The 16,894-nt window shown below is 40.2% G+C and overlaps 1 pseudogene; it reads right to left on the bottom strand.

Annotated features, from left to right (window-relative positions):
* Window positions 1-10,079: 10,079 nt before the first annotated feature.
* LOC112809254 (E3 ubiquitin-protein ligase Hakai pseudogene) lies at window positions 10,080-11,393 on the bottom strand (annotated as a pseudogene).
* Between the last annotated feature and the right edge of the window lie 5,501 nt (window positions 11,394-16,894).

Here is a 16,894-nt window from a genome sequence, read left to right as displayed (position 1 = left end):
ACCATTATCAGTCTTTCAAAAAAATTTAAGTTTCAAAGCCTTTGTGGCAACCACAATCTAGTCCTCTTGAGAAGCTGGCTTCACAGGGGAAGCATGAATCTATCTGGGTTATCTTTTACTTTGACAGCCATATGGGTGATCAGCAGACTTCAAGTTGTCCCTCCATGTGGTGACGCCTCATCTTCTCTCTAGAACACTTCTATGTAAAATAAATTGCTCATTGTGATGGGGGGGCGGGGGCAGACTTCTTCCAGTAGGTCCCTCCAGGCCCTTCAGACTTTATGTCTCAGGGTTTCTAGGAAAGAGAGAAGCCGTTTTTAAGTATTGAACATGATTATGAGAGAATTCAGTTAAACGGGGAGAGAAAGTGATTTCAGACCCAAATTCACAGTTCCGACGTAGCAGATGAAAATTTACTTCTGCCCTTCAATTATATATTCTTCCAGCTGGTCTAAGAATTAAATTGACATGAGACAGATTAACAGGAGGGGGAAAAACAAACCAACAAAGTTTAATTACATGTGCACCGAGGTCCAATAATGAAATTGTGACTCAAAGAAATCACCAAGGCAAGCAGTTTTTATACTTTGTAGACAAAAAGACAAAAAAAATCTGCGAGGAATTGATAGGACAAAGAAAGCTTAACTTTGGGAGCTTCAGTTAGTAAGAAATTCAAAACAGAATTTGGGCTGTGGTAGTAAATTGGTAAAAAGGAACAAAGGGTTAGCCTTCTTGGCTCTAAATTTCTTATCTGTGGTGATACTGATCTCTTTACCTCCTGGTATAGGGAGGGTACCTTTCACATTTATTTCTTGCTTTGTGGAGGCAAAGGAGGGGTCAGAGAGTTCTTTCTGCACTGGCTCTCTCTTAAGTAACCTTTATTTAAAATGATTGCTGTGCCAAAGTGGCATATTTTGGGGTGGCCTGCCCTTGGCCCCTAAACTGCCGAACATAAGTTCAAAGAAAGGGATAACACTATTGTTTGCAAGAATCACTCTAATTTTTAACAAAGATGGTAGTAACTCTCTAGGCTACTTTAACCCACTAGATTTGCTGAATCTTAGCCAATGAGTTTGAGTCATCCATTCTACTTGGGAGTATGATAGCTTTTAGGAATCCACAAACATTTGCATAATTCCTGGACAACAGTGAACATAAAAGGATTTCCTCTATCTGATTCCTCTGGGGTCCCAAAAGTGGGGATTATGTGCAGGAAGAGAGCCTTTATCCCTGCCTGAGCATTTATTTTTGAAGAGGGAAAGACTAGGCCATTCAGACATCATCCACACCACAACTAGACAAAAATCTCTTACTTTCCATAGGCATTAGTTCTATGAAATCTAACTGCCATAAGGTTCCTGGTAAAGTTGGTCAGGGAAAGCTTGCTCGCACCTACCTTAGAAGTGGTCTGTAAAGAATTCTGACAAGTAACAAAACGCTTTAATATGTTTCGCATAATTTCAGCTATTTGATAGGTATCGTACGAGTTTAGTGTCTTTAAAAATCCCTCTTAGATGATGTTGACAACATAACAATAAACTAATCAAGGGAATAAAGGCTGTGGTATAAGAATTATTTTGTTAGGTAATTTTTATAGTTCAGTTGAATTTCTTTTAGCCCCCCTCCCCCTTTCAATCCATTTGTTCATTTCCCTTTGTGAGGCTTATTTTTGAAAATGAACAAAGGTTTGTAGTATTAAAAGTGGGGCTTCTAAGTTTGGAGTCTGTCATGTTTTAACAGCAGCTTTTGTAGCTCTTTCAGTAAAATCATTGCCTTTAGAAATTTTGTCACTTTGACCTGTGTGAGTTCTACAATGGATACTGATAATCTGAGTAGGCAATTGTAAAGCTTCTAACAAATCAGCTTTTAATTCTTCATGAGATGTTTTAGTCCTCACTGAAGTCAACAATTCCCTATTTTTCTTAAATTTGCCCTGTTGCATGACAGACACCAAAAACATATTTATCATCAGTGTATATATTTGCTTTCTGTCCAGAGCCAAGAATCTCAGCTCTAGTAACTGCTACTAACTTATGTGCTTTACCCAACTTAATTCCAGACAAAATACAAGCTTCTAAGATTTTATGATAAGTCACCACAACATAGAAAGCCTGGGGGCGCCTGGGTGGCTCAGATGGTTGGGCGTCTGCCTTCGGCTCAGGTCATGATCCCAGAGTCCTGGGATCGAGTCCCGCATCGGGCTCCCTGCTCCTTGGGAGCCTGCTTCTCCCTCTGCCTCTCTCTCGCTCTCTCTCTCTCTGTGTCTCTCATGAATAAATAAATAAAATCTTTAAAAAAAAAAAAAAAAAAGAAAGCCTGGAGTTGGCCACTTTTGTCCCACGTATATGACCCATCAGGAATTATTATGGAATCTGCATTTTGAAAAGGATGACCAGATAAATCAGATTGAGGCTTAATGTTTTCTTCTATTACAGTTGTACAATCGTGATCATCCATTCGATTTCCTAATCTGGTAAAAAAGTACCAGGTTTAGGAAGTTGCATCTTCCAATCACAGTGTTAAGATTGAAGAATAATGCTTGCTCCTAGCCAGTCTGAGAGTGTACCAACAAATGCTGGGTCTTATACTTGTGAGATAAGTATCAACACATGTGGGATACTCAAGTCAATCCAGGAATCCACTGGAAGGGCTTGAGCCTTTTCAGTAAGTGCGGTCACTGACACCACAGCTTAGAAACATTCAGGTATTTTCAGGGTGCCCTGGCATCCAGATTGGTCTATAGTCTAATCCCGACTTCAGAGTTAAAATTCTAGCAGTACCTTTATTTTTAGTACAAAACAAATGGAAAAGTTTTCAAAATTTGGAATCCCTAAAGCTGGGGGAGGGACTATAGCCAATTTTAATCATTCAAATTCCTATCGAGATTCTAGGGAGCAAACCAGAAGATTCGAGGCAATTACTAAGCAAATGCATCATCAGAGATTTTTCCCTGCTCTGCAAAAGCTGGGATTCATTGTTGACACTATCCTGCTAGACCCCCAAATTGTCTAGGTGTTTTTTTGGTAGTAGGTCATTTCATTTGCATAATTTGCTGACTTCTATATTACAACACTTTGTAGCCTTTAGGTGACAACAGATGCCTGAAATTTTTCTTTCAGTTTGGCAATACTGCATTTTGTTCAGTGTGGCCTTAAGCCCCTTTGAAGCCAAAGTATCGGTTTTACATTACTAAAATTACCAGAAATACATCTACATATTGAACACAGATCTTCCTGATGGGACGGATTTCTGTTTTCCTGTAAATGACTACAGAAAATAGTAAGGGAGTCCTCAAAGCCTTTTGGAATTCTCTACCTTCATAAGACTTACTTATGACTTTTTCATAAGTAAAAGCAAAGAAGAATATAGACTCATCCACAGAAGAATAGCAAAAATTAAAAAAAAAAGGGGGAGGGGGACAATACAGATCAATTACAGTAAAAACTCTGCAGACAATTGTCCTGATGTCAGAATAGGTGCAGGGTTAGGGACTACACAGGTTAAGGAACAAAATTTATTTACTTGTTTAAGATACTGTACAAATGTACATAGTAGTCAACCATCTGTATCAAATTTATCTTTCTTCTTTACCAGAAGTATGAGACTATTACAAGGTGAATGCACTTTCAAAATTATGCCTCCTTTTTTCTCCTAATTTTACTTATTTGTAAGATTTATTTTATTTTTTCCCCTAATTTTAAAATGTAACACGTTTTATTCCTTCAAGTTGAACTCTAAACAAAGGGTATTGTTTTACACATGGCCATGGCTTATCCTTTTTGGTAAGCTATTTTTACTGGGTTTCTATCTCAAATTAATCTAGTATCATTATTGGGGCACCTGGGTGGCTCAGTCGGTTAAGCATCTGCCTTTGGCTCAGGTCATGACCCCAGGGTCCTGGGATCAAGCCCCACATCAGGCTCCCTGTCCAGCAGGGAGTCTGTTTCTCTCTCTCCCTCTGCCCCTCCCTCTTGCTCCCGTGCTCTCTCTCTTGCTCATGCTCTCTTGCTCCCTCTCAAATAAATAAACAAAATCTTAAAAAAAAAAGAAAAGAAAAAGAAATACCAATAACCAGTATTGCTGTAGCACCCAGATACAAAATGAGAAATTTCCAAGTTAACTGCAGAATAAGTAGCACCCATATCTACCAGAAAAGGCAAGGACAGGTTAACCTGAGAGAAAGGTAGTGAAGCATATTTTCCTCAGTTCCTCCCCCTAAGATTCCCCCAATCTATCAAGTTTTGAGCCATCTGCCACTTATTTCCTAGCTGAAGATTTTGTCTTTCTGGGTTTTCTTGATTCTCTTGTTAGAATTTTTGCATCCTCTAGGGTCACTTCCTACCATCTCTTTTCCAGTGTCTTGGCTTTCTGCAATAATGATATGCAATTTTCCCTTCTTCCTTTGCTCCCTTCATAGGTTGACCAGAGTAGGGTTATTCCCTTTAGTAAAGTGTTTAGTAGCTAACACTGTGGTTCTTCATTTTTTCTCTTGTCTTTCTGTAGATTGCCACAAAACTGAGTAGCTAATAATGCTAACCCTAAGTTCTTTTGCCTGCTCAGGCTATATGTGACTACCTTTCCCTAACTTGAGTCTGGAGAGTTGGCAAGATGGCCAAGACAAAGGTGACTAGTACTAGAGGGTGATTTTGATCTGCTCCTGCTTCCATACCAGTCAATGTTGAAAAAGCAACGGATTGCTAATGAAAATCAGTTGGGAACTCACTTATGTCTGGGTACCTCTTGGTAAAGTGTCTCCCAGCTCGTCATTAGCAGAAAGGCATTAAGTTACCCTTCTTGACGGGTTTCTAAAGCCGTTAGTTCTTCTATAGTTGTAAAAGGTGGTTGATAGCTTCCCTTGGCCATGATACACACTGTGGTGTGTCATTTTCTAGTCTCCAACATGTTTGCTCAATGACCTTAGTGAAGTATGCTGGTAGCAGAATTCCTAGCAGCCAGTGCACATCCCCATATGTGCTGCTACAAACTGAAAATGCTTTGGAGCACTTCTGTGAGTCTTTCTGGGCACGGAAAAAGAAGTCTTTAAATGACTAATAGGGTGCCTGCCTGGCTCAGTCGATGGGCCATGCAACTCTTGATCTTGGGGTTGTGAGTTTGAGCCCTAGGTTGGGTATAGAGATTACTTAAAAATAAAATCTTTTTTTTTTTTGAGAGAGCAAGACAGAGCATGAGGGGGTGGGGTGGGAGAGAGGGGGAGAGAGAGAGAATCTGAGGCAGGTTACATGCCCAGTGTGGAGCCCAAGGTGGGGCTCAATCTCATGACCCTGAGATCATGACCTGAGCCGAAATCAAGAGTCGGATGCTTAACTGACTGAGCCACCCAGGCGCCCCCAAAATAAAATCTTAAAAAAAAAAAAGACTAATATCATCTGGTGAGAAAGGCAAGTGGATTACCTGGGAGGCCTGAATAGCTTCTCCATGGCATCAGCTTCACAGGTGATCTGAAGAGGAAGGGCAGGTTTTCCTTATACAGGCCTTGGAGACATTGTAGGTTTGGTTCAGATCACTGCAATAAAGCAAATACCACAATAAAGTGAGTCAAATAAGTTTCTTGGTTTCCTGGCGCATATAAAAGTTATGTTTACAATATACTGTAGTCTATTAAGTGCACAGTAGCATTGTGTTTAAAAAAACAACGTGCATACCTTAATTTTAAAATACTTTATTGCTAAAACTGCTAACCATCATCTGAGCTTTCAGTGAGTTGAAATCTCTGGTCACAGATCACCATAAAAAGTACAGTATTTCAAATTTTTCATTATTATGAGAATTACCAAAATGTGACACAGAGACACGAAGTGAGCAAATGCTGTTGGGAAAATGGCACCAATAGATTTGCTCAATGCAGGGTTGCCACAAACCTTCATTTTGTAAAATATGCAGTATCTGTGAAACGCAGTAAAGCACAATAAAAGGAGGTATGCCTATTGAGACAAAAACGTAGGATTATATAGCACTTTGGTTTCTTTTCTCATGTTGATATTTATCAGGCCTAACACTTTTTGTCTTTTTCCATGTGACCAATGCAGCCATTCTATCCTGTTGCCTTCATACAGAGACATAATCTTTTATCCAAATTCCCAATTATTTCTTTTTTTTTTTTTTAAAGATTTTATGAGAGACAGAGGCAGAGGGATAAACAGGCTCCCCATAGAGTAAGGAGCCCGATGTGGGACTTGATCCCAGGACCCTGGGATCATGACCTGAGCCGAAGGCAGATGCTTAACCGACTGAGCCACCCAGGCATCCCCCCCGATTATTTCTTGATCACGTTGCTTTATCATGCTTGCTTTCCTAGCTACATGTTGTGTGTTTCCTAAGGAACTCTTGGAAGTGGATTTCAGGGCTGAGACATGAAGCAGTATCAGGCTAGGATGCCAGGCATACAAGCATGTGCCCTCAAACAGGGCACATAATTAGGTACCAGCTGGAGAAGTTGTGCCCTTGTCTTTCCTTGCAGGGATATCTACTCACGATGGGAACCGCCATCTAAAAGATCGTTGCTTCCTTCTTCTCAGGAGTCAATATGATGTAGGGAAAGATTAAGAGATGCAGAGAGAACGGGTACAGCACAGAAAAGAGGGTGGTTCTCTGGAAGAGAAAGTGCTTTAGTTTTTCCATTTGCTCTTTCATTGTTCTCAGTCTTTCTGGTTACCACATCACTTTTTACATTCTCCTTAGAATGACAGTCAGCCAGTAAATAGCACTAATTCATTTGCTTCGAATGAGGCACGTCTAATAACCCTTGCAAATATGTTCATTTGTCCAAATCAAAGAAACAGTCATCACCACCATAAGACTGGATTCTTATATATACACCCATTCCAAATGTGACAGAGATATTCACAATTTAAGAAAAAGCCCCGCAGGCAACATTCCTGGCTTTCTACAATTTTTCTACCATCAAAGTTAATAGTGATCCTGATGGGGATTTTAGAGCTGGTATCACCTATGCTTACTCGATAATAAAATCTTGAATTTGGAGAGGGTAGTTCATCTGGCTAGTATTCCAAAGTAGTGGAGAGCAAGAAAGGAGACTTTCTTAATTCAGGGTTTCCTACCTGACTGTTGTGTGTCTGCAAGACTTTCAGGTGATCCACCCAATTCAGGAATTGCCAGATAAATCCTTACTGCCAAATCGTTGGGAAAATATAATTAAATATAAAACTTCCTGCCAAGCCAATAAACTTCTTCATAAAACACAGACAAGAATGATATGCTTTTATTACTGAATAAGCATTAAACGAGACTACAACGTGCATCGACAGGCAATCTGCTAAAGAGATTCTATAGACCAAAAAAAAAAAACAAAAAAAACCCTCTTACCCTTTCCTGTACATGTTAACCTATATTGGTGTTCATATTCAAAGAGATGGCTCCTTGGCCTCCAGCAATGACATTCCTGGTATGCAAAACTGAAAGAGGCTTATTTAGCTTTGAAAAACGTTTACATGCATTTTAAAGAGGCTGAGCTAGCAATTATAATCTCATTTTCTGAAGGAAATTTTAAGAGAAAAGTGGAGGCGGGGGAGAGGAAAGTTCTCTACTTTTTGCACTAGGGAATTTTTTAAAGTAATTTTATTTAGATTTACCCTTACGCTGGCAAAGAATAGTCAAGCCCACGATCCTAGAGGGCCTATTGTACCTGGTAAATTACCCAGATCGGGTCTCACACACAGGAAGAAGAAAAGGCCTTAGTAGCTGGATCTAGAGTGTGAGGTGAACTCTGACTTTCAGGTGTAAAAACAAGACAACCAAATGGAGTCATTTATGCTAAGCCCCATGTCACCAAACCAAGACATAACTTAATTGTAGTTTCAGTTCTCCCAGAAATGCAATCTTAAACCAGTCAATCAGGAATCACCTGACCAGCACTAGTTAAGTAATCGGCCTGATAGAGCCCTGCCATCCCCTAAAGGAAAGTAACCTTGCAATGACCCGTCTGCTTTTTTGCCTACTACAACTTCCTTGTCCCTTTTGCCTTCTACCTATATAAGTCTTTCATTTTATATAGCTCATCAGAGCAATTTCTACCTGCAAAATTAGATACTGTGTGATTCAAATTGATTTTTGCTCAAATAAACTCTTAAAACGTTTAATATGCCTCAGTTTATCTTTATTTATTTATTTTTTTAAAAGATTTTATTTATTTGTTAGAGAGAGTGTGGGCGAGAGAGAGAGAGAGAGAGAGAGTGAGCAAGGGTACAAGCAGGGGGAGCTGCAGGCAGAGGGAGAAGCAGGCTCCCTGCTGAGCAAGGAGCCTGATGTGGGACTCGATCACAGGGCACTGGGATCATGACCTGAGCCGAAGGCAGACGCTTAACCGACTGAGCCACCCAGGCATCCCCAGTTTATCTTTTTTTAAAGTTTGTTCATTTTTTTTTAAGTAATCTCTACACCCAATGTGGGGCTCAAACTCATGACCCCAAGATCAAGAGTCCCATGCTCTTCCCACTGAGCCAGCAAGACACCCCTCCTCAGTTTTTTTTTTTTAGTATTAATGAATAGATTATTTTTTTATAGTTCAAGTTATATTTTATTTTAATTTTTTAAATTTAAATTCAGTAATCCAAAGTATAGGGCACCTGGGTGGCTCAGTTGGTTGAGCGTCTGCCTTCGGCTCAGGTCATGATCCTGGGATTGAGCCCCAGATTGGGCTCCCTGCTCAGTGGGGAACCTGCTTCTCCCTCTCCTCCCTGCTTGTGCGCTTTCTCCCTATCTCTGTCTCTTTCAAATAAATAAATACAATCTTTTTTTAAAAATTAAAAAATAGGGGCGCCTGGGTGGCTCAGTCGTTAAGCATCTGCCTTGGGCTCAGGTCATGATCCCAGGGTCCTGGGATCGAGCCCCACATCGGGCTCCCTGCTCTGCGGGAAGCCTGCTTCTCCCTCTCCCACTACCCTTGCTTATGTTCCTTCTCTCACTGTGTCTCTCTCTCTGTTAAATAAATAAATAAAATCTTAAAAAAAAAATCCAAAGTATAATACATCATTAGTTTTTGATATGATGTTCAATGATTCATTAGTTGCATATAACTCAGTTTATCTTTTAACACAGCAAAGGGGCAATGCCCCATTATAAATGGTACGTAAGGTCAGGGTTGGAGTAGCAAGAGGGATCTGATGCTGGGTTTGACAGATTAGGGCTAGAGCTACTTAGATACTATGGCCTCTAGAATCCAGGACAGGGCTCAGCCTGCAGACAGTTTGGGTCACAAAGCCTCAGCTACATTAAAGAAAAAGCAATTTGGGGGGCACCCGGGTGATTCAATCGGTTGAGTGTCTGACTCTTGATCTCGGCTCAGGTCTTGATCTCAGGGTTGTGAGTTCAAGCCCCATGCTGGGCTCCACCGTGGAGCCTACTTAAAAAGAAAAAGTAATTTGGGCCTAGAAACAAGAAGATTAGAAGTTATAGAGAAACAGATTTGTGTATAAAGGCATTAGTGTTTTTTATAACCATATTGAAATTTACTCCTTTTACCCCAGTTAACAAAATATATCACAAGAAAAACAGCATGTTTGGGGCACCTGGTGGCTCCGTTGTTAAGCGTCTGCCTTCGGCTCAGGTCATGCCCTCGGGGTCCTGGGATCGAGCCCCACATTGGGCTCCCTGCTCAGCTTCTCCCTCTCCCTCTGCCCCTGCTCTTGTTCTCTCTCTCACTCGCTGTCTCTCTTAAATAAATACATAAAATCTTAAACAACAACAATAACAACAACTAAGCACGTTTGACAAAAACAACACTTCTGAAAGTAGAACACAATTTTCTTTTTCAGGAAATAATATTGCAAAGGCTTGCTTCTGGGTCAATTTACCACAGAAGAGGAGCAAAGTTGTTAAAGCATTAGCTATGCTCCACTGAGCCACTTTTCTGCACAATTGTAACGTACCTGAAAACGTTCCTAAGATCAAGGTTTAAAATCATTTTAAGAGACAAGACTTTAAGTGTTTTATAGCCACCTCTGTAAGAGGTGCTTTCCTGCTCCAAATGGTCAAAGCTTAATTAGAAGGTTGACAATATTTAAGTTTTTTTTTCCTCATCTTATCTTCTGTTCCAAATACTATTATCGTTGGTAATATAGTTTGTATCTTGTCTGGTCTGGATGATCCAGTCCAAAAAGTAGGGTTTGAGAAGATCGACCCTACACTCACAGAGGAAGGGTTGGCCCTCTGGGTGCAGGCTACATACTCACTTCCCCTTCCCCTAGTTTTATAAACGGAGGACTCAAGAGTTTCCTTGACTTTCAGTGAATTGGGGTAAAGAGTGTGAATTACAATAGTGAGAGGGTGTGTACTTACAAGTGAACTATCCTGTTGAAGTGGTACAGGTCCTGGAGGAAAATATTTCATATAAGGTAGCATCTGAGCAATAATATGTCTGTGGAGAAGGCGATGGAGAAGAAGTCATTGGTAGACCTGAAGCTTGGCTGTGAATCAAGTGAGAAGTACTTGGCAATCTGGGAAGGATGTGGTATTTGATGGCTTGCTTACTGGTGGTGGAGGTAAGAGTACAGTACAAAATGTTGCTCTGGAGGCATGATATGATGAGAGTTCAATACCACTGGTTGACCCTGATATTCAGGATGATGGTGAGCTCAGGCGTGGAGACAGGAAGGAGGTAGTGGTTCTTAAACACCTGAATTTGAGTCATTCTGAATAGGGACAGTTATGAAGCTGCTATGTTTTCTTGTTGAAATACAAAGGTTTCCTGACTGCTGAAGGAAGTTGGGGTGAAGCTGTATACAATGAATTCTGCTGTAGGAGCACAAATATCTTCTTACGGCTGATTATATGGCTTGTGCAGTACATGTTGGAAAGGAAGTGGTGGTATAATATGCTGCCCTGTTGGAATACGGTTCATATGATGCTTGTCTGGTAGCCTTATAAAATGATCAGAGATTTCATGTGGCGCTGGAACAATACGTAGGATGAACGTTTTCAAGTTAAGGACCGGCAGCAAGGTCTCCAGATTTCATATGGCAGTGGTTGATATGAGCATCTAAATCTTTTTGAGACAAGTATGTTCTCTTGCATCCTTGAACAGCGCTGCACATGACTAGAGAACCTTGTGCATGCTCCTCAATTTGGTGAACATATTTACTACAGCCTGGACACAACTTATCGCCTTCTTTTTCTTGCAAAATAGCACAGGCATAGCAAAAAGCATGCTTGCATGGAATCATTCGCCCATAGATTTTAATTGGCAATTCGCATTTGTCACAGAAATGAACCGGGGTGTCATCCTTTTCACCTAAGATGTTTATCTGAAAGTCCCAGAAAATATCTTTACTAGATCTCTGCTCATTTCTAAACGATCCGCCCCTATTAAAGTCGTACCGTTCTTCCTCACCAAGGTGGAGTCCTTCAGCACGCTCCATGACTCAGCTCTTGGCTTGCAGGGCACGATGGGAACGGAAGTCAGCCTCACTGACCCAGGGAGCGCATGCGCCCTACCCTCTTGAACCATTGAGGTGGAAGTGCAAGCGGGTTGCCCCCGCGTTGAACTCTTCTTATATACCCCCGTTCCAGTGATGGAATCTGGCAGGAAAAACAGGAAGTGTTTCAGAGCGGAGTTTGGTTAGACTGCCGTTTTTTTTTTATGCTTCAAGAAAAAGTAGCCATTAACTGGAGAAAGAGACTAATCTGGAAGGGGGCGAGGGGTGGGGAGAGAGCGGGTAGGCGCAGTAATACCCGAAGGCATAGACTTGCGGCAGGTGAGGCAGCCAGTGCACTCATAAAGGTTTTTTGAATAATGCAAGTGCTTTCCTTTTTTGGGTGAAAGCCCATCCTTTATATGAAATGTTCAGATAGACACTGGATAGCTTCTTGTCAAGATGCTGTAGCTCTGGCTTCTCAAATTTTTTCTGCCGAAGTTCCCCTAATCCTGGAGAAAACTAAATTTAACGGTGAGGGTGAGCGGGCAAAGTTCTAAGTACCGCTGAAAGCAAACTAGTTCTTTGAATAGTTGTACGTTACCTTAAAATTATATGAAGATAACTTTTTTAAATGTTGGTTTATTTTATTTTACTTTATTTTAGAATGTTGGTTCATTTTAATAAAAAAATATTGCTTTTAATTACTTAGTTAAATTACTTGAATTTCTCCCTGCCCCTAAAGCCTTTGAGTAATAGTGATACCCCAGGAAGCCAAATTAGGAAGATGATTAGTCACATTATAAAATGCCTTCCCATATCCCCCAATTTCTAATTCCGGTTCTTTAAATATTACATCCTCCTGGCATATTTGATGTGCATTTATAGAACATTAACAACTTGGAGGAGAGACCTAAGTAAAAAAAAATTCAAGAGCAAATCAGTGATCACTCAAAGATGAATATGAAGCATGTGATAAATGATCATTCGTTTATGGAAAGATACGGCTGGATTTACAGCAATGCCATTTGTACTCACATTTTGGGAACTTAGTCTATTGTAAAGAGAGGCTCACCCTCACTGTGGTAGCTTCATTCCACACTGTCCAGAATAAGTGTGCTCATTGTCATTTACAAGAGAACTTTGCAAAAGAAGCAATGAACTACTATGACCAAATATGCCAAATATATGATTAAAAAATAATTAAAAGGATAGGTCAGAGCAGGAAATTGCCCTCCATAAGCAGATTATCCATCTCTGCTGAAACACCAAGGCATAGTCAAAGCTGACCTTTGCCAAACAAAGAGTCAGCAGGGATGTTGCACCAGGTTGAAAATGCTACAGAGAAAAGAAAAATAAAAACCATAAAAACATTTTTTGATGGTCTCCGTTTAGATACTGGAATTGCTGACGCATATAGCTAGATCAGAGTATTTTTTGCAATTATGCTCCGTGATCAGTGCTGGGGATTTGGAGAAACTCTGAAATAATGGGGCGTTGACAAATTTTCACATTTTTTTTTTTAAAGATTTTATTTATTTATTTGAGAGAGAATGAGAGATAGACAGCACGAGAGGGAAGAGGGTCAGAGGGAGAAGCAGACTCCCTGCTGAGCAGGGAGCCCGATGTGGGACTCGATCCCGGGACTCCAGGATCATGACCTGAGCCGAAGGCAGTCGCTTAACCAACTGAGCCACCCAGGCGCCCGACAAATTTTCACATTTGCTGACACACTTTATAAAAGAAAAAATATATAACCACACGGGACATTTTATCAGAGAAGATGAGCAAGAAAGTGAATGAGCAACAGAGGCAGGGTTAAAAAGAATAAGAGACAAGCCCCCCCTTTTTATGTTGGAAATGATTATGAATCTTACAGCTGGTTGAGAGAAGGAACCCTCTTTATCCATTTCATTATTGATGAATTCCTGAAAAGTTGCATGTTAGTAGGTACCAATTTTCTCCTCTTGACCTATCATATCACTTCACGACTGTTTTGTCTTTATTTTGAATTTGTCGCCTTTGGGCAATGGTTATTGATACTTAAGCTTTTGGTTTCTTTGGGCTTCTGCTAAACAGCTAATGGCATACAAATACATAAGTGTGCAAGGGGACCTCGTGACTCTGTATGTGCCCTCCTTTCTGCAAAATAATCCTGTGTCAAATGAAGTGGGGTTTCAAGCCTTCTCTATAATCAGAAGGGCACAGCTGCTCTGAGTGAAGTCGGAGTTGAGGAGCCCAGAGTCTTACCTCCTTAACACTGTCCAGCTCTGGTATCCCTTTCACGCACTCAGTGGAACACAGTTTGAATACTACTCCTCAAACATGCATTTTCTAAACTGATATATAAAATAGATGAGCATTCATATATTTCCACCTAGATTAAGAAATAGAGCACTATCAGTGCATTTGAAAATCCCGCTGTATCCCTCACTCATTATCACCCCCACAGGAGGAAAACCCGATACTGAATTGGGTATCGTTCTTTTGCTGTTTTCACTTAAAAAAAAAATCACCTATGTGTATTTCTTTATACAAAATACAAGTTACTTTTGCATGTTTTTCACGTTGTAGGTTTGGAATGACACTGTGACTTTCTTTAATCCCTTAACATTTTATTTCTGAGATACTTTGATGTTAAGGCATGTATTTTATTCCTTATCAGTACTGTATTCCATTGTCTGACTGTATTATAATTTAAATATTCCCCTACTGATGAATATTCGGGTTGTTCTTAACGTTTTGCAATTATAAGTGCTGCTTTGAAATATTCTTGTACATGCCTCTTGTACATGTTCCAAAATTTCTCTAGAGGATGTGTATAGGATTGATGTACTGGATCATAGAGAATGAGCATATTCAACTTTTCCAAAGTGTTCATACTAATTTGCCAGTGGATTATAAAAGTTTTTGTTGTTCATCTTCACCAATATTTGTTATTAACAGACTATTAATTTATTACAAATTTGGTGGTTGTAAAATTTATGTTTTTTTAAATTATTTATTTATTTAAGATTTTATTTATTTTATTTCAGAGAGAGAGCACATGAGTGAGAGAGAGAGCGGGGACTGGGGGAGAGGGAGCAGGAGAAGCACACTCTCCACTGAACAGTGAGCCGGATGTGGGGCTTGATCCCAGGACCCTGAGATCATGACCTGAGCTGAAGGCAGATGCTTAACTGACTGAGCAACCCTGGTACCCCAATTTATGGGGTTTTTTTAAAAGAATTTTTAAAAGTTTTTTATTTATTTAAAAGATTTTATTTTTTAAGTAATCTCTACACCCAATGTGGTTTGAACTTACAACCCTGAGATCAGGAATTGCATGCTCCACCAAGTGAGCCAGCCAGGTGCCCCCAAATTTATGTTGTGTTTCTCTGATTACAAGTGTGTTTGAGCAGTTTTTCATGTTTTTTTTGACATTTATAATTCCTCTTTTGTCAGGTATCTGTTTGTATCATTGGACCATTATTGAACAATTTGTATTTTTCTTTACTGATTGATAGGATAGTAATTCTTTGCCAGTTATATGACTTGCAGTTGTCTTCTCTAAGTTTGTAAGCTGCCTTTTCATTTCTTTATGATGTGGTAAATACAAGTTCTTAACTTTTTAAAAAATGTTTTTATTTATTTAAGTAATCTCTACACCCAGTGTGGGGCTTGAACTCACTACCCCGAGATCAAGAGTCATATGCTCTTCTGACCAAGCCAGCCAGGTGCCCCAGAAGTTCTCAATTTTGATTTATTAGACTTATCAGTTTTTTTTTTCTATGATTGGTGCTTTTCTGAAATGCTTAAAATGTTTTCCCTAACTTGAGGTCATAAAAGATATTTTCCCTTATAATTTTTGTTTTATTTGGCCTTTCAAATGCAGTCATCTTTAATTGAATTGCAATTGATTTTGTATATTGTAATGTCAGGATATGTTTTTTCTCCTCTATATAAAAAGTCATGTGAAACTGAGTTAAAATGGAGTTGGGGGGTACCTGGGTGGCTCAGTCAGTTGAGCATCTGCCTTTGGCTTGGGTCATGATCTCTGGGTTCTGGGATGGAGCCCAGCATCGGGCTTCCTGCTCAGTGGGGAGTCTGCTTCTCTCTCTCCTTCCCCACTGCTCATTCTCTCTCTCTCAAATAAATAAACAAAATCTCTTTAAAAGTAAATAAATAAAAAATAAAATGGAGTTGGGAGGCCAGGAGGCAGAGCTCTCACAATGTAACACTTTTTTTTTTTTTAAAGATTTTATTTATTTATTTGTCAGAGAGAGACAGAGAGCATGAGCAGAGGGGAGGGACAGAGGCAGAGAGAGAAGCAGGTGCCCCGCTGAGGAAGGAGCCCAAGGTGGGGCTCAATCCCAAGACCCTGAGGTCATGACCTGAGCCTAAGGCAGGTGCGTAACTGACTGAACCACCCAGGCATCCCACAGTGTAACACTTTTTACAGCCCTTTGTGACTTAACAGGAAGAGATATACCTTACATTCCTGACAAGAAGAATCCTGTATAGTTCTTCACTACACCAGCAGGAGGATGGAAGATTTTCTCCTGGCCTGGCAATAGCCCAGCCAGTGAGAAACTCTCACAACTTAGCCCACGAAAAACCATTATACTTCAAACTCCCAGTTTACTCCAATGGACTTTTTGTTCATTGGAGCCACCCCCAACTCCCCCCTTTTCTCTGTAAAAGAATGTTACTCTTCGGGGCGCCTGGGTGGCTCAGTTGGTTAAGCGACTGCCTTCGGCTCAGGTCATGATCCTGGAGTCCCGGGTTCGAGTCCTGCGTCGGGCTCCCTGCTCAGCAGGGAGTCTGCTTCTCCCTCTGACCCTCCCCACCTCATGCTCTCTCTCTCTCTCATTCTCTCTCTCAAATAAATAAATAAAATCTTTAAAAAAAAAAAAAAGAATGTTACTCTTCTTTGGGGCACCTGGCTGGCTCAGTCAGTGAAGTGTGTAGCTCTTGATCTTGGGGTCATGAGTTCGAGCCCCACGTTGGGGTAGAGATTATTAAAAACAAACAAACAAAAAGACTGTTGCTCTCCTTTGTTCTCTGGACTTGCCTATGGTTTTGTCTTAGCTTGTGTGTCCCGAAGTGCAATTCTCTGCTATTCCTGAATAAAACCATTTTGCTGGTAAAATAGCTGACAGTTTTATGTCTTAAGGTTAAGAGTCAGTTATCCTAGAACCACTTGTTAAATAACACATTCGTTTCCTTCTGATCTGCTAACTCTGTGATATGTCAGACTTTCATATATATGTTTGTTTCTGGATTCTTTATTCTATTATGTTGGTCTATTTTCCTATCCCATCTTAATTACTGTGGCTTTATAAGGTTTTAAGGTTTTGGAGAGGGGAGCAAGTCTCTCCAAATTATTTTTCAGGATCATCTTGCTTTGTCAAGATATTTTAGGCTGGTGAGATATTAGAGGGATGAAGGAGTTCTGAGGAAAAACAAGAGGAGACAATAAGGTTTACAAATACACATTTGCTCATGTCACATTTTTTCTAAAAGTC

The sequence above is a fragment of the Callorhinus ursinus genome, unplaced genomic scaffold (genome assembly GCF_003265705.2).
Source record: "Callorhinus ursinus isolate GAN/ISIS: 27379988/994484 unplaced genomic scaffold, GSC_fseal_2.0 scaffold33, whole genome shotgun sequence".
In the NCBI taxonomy this organism is placed as follows: domain Eukaryota; kingdom Metazoa; phylum Chordata; class Mammalia; order Carnivora; family Otariidae; genus Callorhinus; species Callorhinus ursinus.
Note: the sequence above shows the minus strand (reverse complement) of the source record. Positions and strands in the feature narration are given on the sequence as shown.